Here is a 5562-nt window from a genome sequence, read left to right on the forward strand (position 1 = left end):
AAGCTGACTCTGACCAGCTTCTAACCTGTGCTGTGCACGCCAGCCCTAGGGTGTCTTTCAGAGTGGGGAGACAACAGAGTTTCCTAAGCCATCATGACGTGCGACTCAGGTACCCTGGAGGCTGTCAAGCTTAAACCCATAAAGGTTCAAGATGAACACTGATGGTAGAAATGGTTGGAAATAGAACCAGCAGCAAAACAAGACTGATTTCAGAGGCCCTGCCCCTAGCCACCCCATGGTCTGCAGTCTGGAGGCTCCTGTCCATGCTACCCAGTCCGACACCCCCAGGAGAGCATGGGAGGGGCAGTTGCTGTTGCTTTGTTACAGTGAGGCTTGGTCAGCACAGCAGCCCCTCCCTCTCCAGCTCATGGGCTCACGTGTGTCCCAGGGTGCCCAGGAGCCTCCTGAAGCGTGGGCCGGTTGGCATCTGCCCAGCGCTGAAGCAGAGTCCCCTACCGCCCTGTGTCTCCCCTGAGGTCGACTGGCCCGTGGAGTGGACAAGGCCAGGTGGGTAAGTCAGGTCTCCCAGGGGACCTGAGCAGAACTTCACTTTCCCCAAGAAGTTCTGGGGGTTCCTGCGGAGGGCATGGTTTCCCACATCACCCTGTCCTCATTAGCAGAGCTCACTGGAGTCTCCAGGGAGCCATAGATGACTTCTCTCCTGGCCTCCCGGCCAGCCCGGCTCCATCTATCACCAAATTAATGGCAGCTCATGAGGCCATTGCTGAAGTGACAGGGACATTTAGAAGCTGGAGCAGGATGCGAGGAGAAAGGTTGAAACGTGGACAGAAAGAGAGAGTTCAGAGAGCTGGGTCTGAGCAGGTCAGAGCCCTTCCATGGCTCTCAGGGAGCAAGGACCGTGGCCCGGCCAGGGAGCCGGACCCGTGCGGGAGAGGAGGTCAGGTGAGGGCAGACGTCAAGGAGGATGCAGGAGCAGGACGAACCCGAGGGGCCTGCACGGAGCTTGGGGTCAGGGTGCAGGTCGCGTCAAGCAGCAGACAGATTTGTCATTACGGCTGTTTGGCTTTTGTGGTTTGGAAGTGCATGGGGCTGGAATGATAAAAAGCTAGGGCCACAGTTTTCAAAATGTCTTTCAAGGAGCTCTGATTCAGTGTGAAGTTAATAGGCATTAAGAGAAATACTAAAAGAGATTTGTTAATAAAATAATTTCAGGAACTTCTGACAAAGTTAAATAGCCAAGTGCTTCTCAAGCCCTTAATGTATACAAATATGCATGCGAGCAAAATGTGTCCAGGTGGTTTTCTATTTTGTTGTTTTGAGACAGGGTCTCACTATGTAGCTGAGGGTGGCCTTGAACTCACTATGGAAACTTGTTTGATCTTGAACTTATGGCAAACCTCCTGCCTCAGCCTCCTGAGTGCTGGGATTACAGATGTGTACTACCATGCCTGGCTTCAATGAGGTTTTATGTGAGATACAAGTTTTATCTACTTGTTAAAGGTCTTGTGTAAGAGGCAGAGTTGCTCTAATTTATCTGAACAAAACGTCGTTTTTAAGAGACTACCTCACACTGTCGGGGAACAAATTTTGGAAGTGTTGCCCTGCTGTGTGCAGCACTGCCTCAGAAATCAAGCTGTATGGAGGCCCCAGCTCCTAATGCTTTAGGCTGTGCAGAAAGAGTGAAAGAGCTCACAAAAATGGGTGTCTGCCAACTTCAGAATGTGTCTCTCCCCTGGACCCAGCACTGGGACTAAAAGAAAATGCAAAGTGTTTGAAAACAGAGGTCTAATAATCACTGTGCAGAAGAAAACTGACATTAAATTTTAAATTCAGAGAGGATTCAACATGGCTGAATGAAGGAGGGGTTATGTCGGAGAAAACCAACTGAAAGCGCGGGTAAATGAAAGAAAGGGAAGGACATAATCCTGATGCCAAAATTGGTCTGAAATAAGAGACTTGGAGATCAAACAAACATAGACAAGCAATGGCAAACAGAAACACAGAAATGTCACCCAGGATTTGGAGGAAGATTGACTTCATGTTGATGGGCCCTGAAAGGAATCAATCCTCACAAAAAGGTCAGGCCCTAAATGCTCAGTGGGGGAGGTTTTTAGCGGGTATGCAAGCAAGAAGAAGAGTACTTGGTGGTTACTGATTGGTTCTTACAGTGTGCATCACAGTGACCAGTTGTTTCTAAGAAACAGAAGTAACAGGAACTAAAGTAAGCTGGAGGTCACCTGGGCAACTAACAGAAACTGACGTGTCCTGGCTGGGAGGGACAGGCATTTTCTGCTACAGACATAGAACTTGATGAAATGGCATTCCAGGCCACAGGGCTGCCTGTGGGTTACCCACCCATGGATGGAGCAGGACTGCCATACTGGTAAGTTTTAAAAAATAAAAAAGATAGACTGAAATAGTGGAGGTAACTCAAGCCACATAGGATAGACTTGGGATGTAAGGACTCCTTCTCCTGAGGACACTGCAGCCTGACAGCAAATTTGGGCAGCACACAGAGGAGTGAGTGAGCTGCTTCCTCCACAACAAGCTGCCAGCTGTGTGTGTGTGTGTGTGTATGTGTGTGCATCAGAGCTGCTAACTGGAACCTCTAAGGACTGGACAGGTTAGGGGCTACAGTGGTGGCAGAAGTCAAGGTAGTGAATGGAACAGCATGAATCCTTCTACCCCAAGACCAGTGGCTTGAGAGAAGCACACGAGATTTAAGTAGCCTTGTGCAGTGGCACAGCAAGGAGTGGGAGGTTGGCACTCGCCTTGTGAGAAGGGAGGTTGAAATAGGACTGGGTAGCCTTGAGCGTCAGCAGCAAGATCAGAGAGCCAGCCTGAAGCACCGCACACCACCCTGCAAGAAGTGGTGCAAGAAGACAGAGATTTGCCAGGGGAAGTGGAGCAGAGGAGGTTGTGCAAGGACCAGGAGGAGCCAGCAGTGTGTGGGACTGGGAGCAGGCGTGGGCTGTCTGTCTGAGGACAGCACAGCAACTGGGAGAGCGACACAGAGATAATAAGGGTAGGGAGTGGGTGGGCCATCAAGGGACATGCAGAAAGTTACTGGCTGAAGACTCTGGACCCAGCCCGAACATCCAGAGGCAAGGATTAGCCCCACATCCAGCACTAATTGTACTGCAGGCTTAGCAGGGTTACCCGGCTGTTTGGAGCTCTGGCTTGGACACTACGGCAGAAATGTGGATACCAGAGGAATTTTATTAATTTTTTTTCTTTGTTTCATTTTCCTTTTTCTGGATATTATTATTATTATTAATTATTTGGTTGTTTAGGTTTTTTACCTTTATTCTTGTTCTGTTCATCTTCTTCCTGTCTTTCCTCAATTCTGTCACTCTGTAGCAGAAGATGCTCTCCCCTCCCCCACCAGTACACTTCAGTTTGTCAGTTGTCCAGGTGATAGTTCCGATTACAGTTCCTGTTACATTTGTTTGGTAGAAGTGGCTGCTCACTGTGATGCACATTGTACAAACTAGTCCCCAATTGACAAACTATTTTGCCTCTGTACTTCCTGCCTGCTTATCCCATCTAAGCCCTAGACCACCGGAGATCAGGGCCTGATATCTATCTATCTATCTATCTATCTATCTATCTATCTATCTATATATTAGAAATAAAAGGAGGAAAACATTAACAGATAGACAACCTTTTACAAAGTAGCAAAAGAACAGTACAGACAATACAAAGGTACAAACAAAGTGGTAGGAAATTAGCAATGCTTGTTGTGTTACATATTGATATCTTCAAAGTGGTTTCTCATGAAAACAGATAGAGACATGCAATACTGATCAATCAAGGACTCACTGACAGTTTCTTTCAGCAAAGAAATAGAAGACAGTAGAACAACTATGTTAACTATCATGTATATACATACATACAAAATTTCTCCTTTCTCTTCTATTTTCCCACATCCCAGTTCCCTTTACCCTTGAGTGTTTTCCTATCATTTCACAATGTCTATCATACCTCCAACTTTAAATTAACTCCCTCAGGTTTTACACTAGTGAGACAATGCGGTGCTTGCACATGCAGGTCTGATTTATTTCACTTATGAGTATGGTCTCAAGTTGTGACCATTTATCTATAAAAGCCTTGAGTTTATCCTTCTTTATAGCTGAGTAATATTCCATTATATAAAAGTACCACAACTTTCTTATTCAATCCTCGGTGGATGGACATTTGGGTTGCTTCCACAATTTAGCAATTACAAATTGTGTTGCTATGAACATAGGTGCACTTATATCGCTGTGATATCATGTTTTTAGATCTTCTGGGAAAATACCCAGAAGGGGAATAGCTGGGTTGAATGGGACCTCTAGTCCTAGTTTGCTGAGGAAACTCCAAACTGATTTCCACAGTGGTTTCACCAGTCTGCATTCCCACCAGCAGTGGAGAACGGTTCCTATTTCTCCACAGCCTCGCCAGCATTTGTTATTGGTTGATTTCTTAATGCTAGCAATTCGTACTGGGGTAAGGTGGAATCTCAGTGTTGTTTTAATATGCATTTCTCAAATGACTAATGATGTTGAACATTTTCTCATGTATTTATTTGCCATTTGTATTTCTTTATCTGAGAAGTATGTATTCATCTCAGCTGCCCATGTTTGGATTGGGTCTTTGAATTTGGAGGGGCTGATATTTTTTAATTCTTTATATGTTCTAGATAGAAGCCCTTTGTCTGAGGGACAGTCAACTAAAATTTTTTCCAAGTTTGTGGGTTTTCTTTTTCCTTTGCTGGTGATTTCTTTAGATGTGCAGAAACTTTTCAGTAGGATGAGATCCCAGTTGTTGATTCTTTGAACTATTTCACGTGCAGTTTGGGTTTTGTTCATGAACTCTCTGCCTATCCCCATGTCTTCGAGGTTTTTACCTACTTTCTCTTCCAATAGATTTAGTGTTTCTGATTCAATATTGAGATCTGTGATCCATTTTGACTTGAGTTTGGTGCATGGTGATAGGCTTGGGTCTATTTTCAGTCTTTGGCAGGTGGCAAGCCAATTTTTCCAGCACCATTTATTAAAGAGGGTATCGTTCTTCCAGTAGTTTTTTGGCCCCTTTATCAAAGATTAGGTGGCTGAGTGTGTTTGTGGTTGTGGCTGTTTCTTCCAGTCTGTTCCATTGATCCTCAGTCTGTTTTTTAGCCAGTACCAGGTTGATTTTATGACAGTAGCTTTGTAGTATAATTTCAGGTCAGGGATTGTGATTCCACCTGACTCGTCCTTGTTGCCCAGGATTGCTTTTGCTATTCTAGGTCTCTTCTGGGTTCCAGATGAATTGAAGGCATGTTTTCTTGAGATCTGTGAGGTATGCTAATGGTAGTTTAATGGGAATTGCATTGAATCTGTACAGCAGTTTTGAGAGTATGACCATTTTCACAATGTTGGTTTTTCCTATCCATGAGCAAGGAATATTTTTCTACTTACTGAAATCTTCTTTCTTCTCTTTTTTCAGAGTACTGTAGTTTTCACTGAATAGATCTTTCACTTCTTTTGTTAGATTGATTCCTAAATATTTCAATTTCTTGGATGTTATTGTGAAAGGTATTGTTTCCTTAATTTCTCTCTCAGTCTGTTTGTGTTTGTG

General features: G+C 44.8%; 1 long non-coding RNA gene across 1 annotated transcript in view; it reads left to right on the top strand.

Annotated features, from left to right (window-relative positions):
* The first annotated feature begins 2194 nt into the window (after positions 1–2194).
* Positions 2195–5562, top strand: part of LOC106146257 — an 8843-nt gene continuing 5475 nt past the window's right edge. The window contains exon 1 of the long non-coding RNA XR_264591.2: positions 2195–2344. This is a non-coding gene — a long non-coding RNA (uncharacterized LOC106146257). The remainder of the gene's footprint in view (positions 2345–5562) is intronic.

Source organism: Chinchilla lanigera, unplaced genomic scaffold (assembly GCF_000276665.1).
Source record: "Chinchilla lanigera isolate Chin_1 unplaced genomic scaffold, ChiLan1.0 scaffold00119, whole genome shotgun sequence".
Taxonomy (NCBI): domain Eukaryota; kingdom Metazoa; phylum Chordata; class Mammalia; order Rodentia; family Chinchillidae; genus Chinchilla; species Chinchilla lanigera.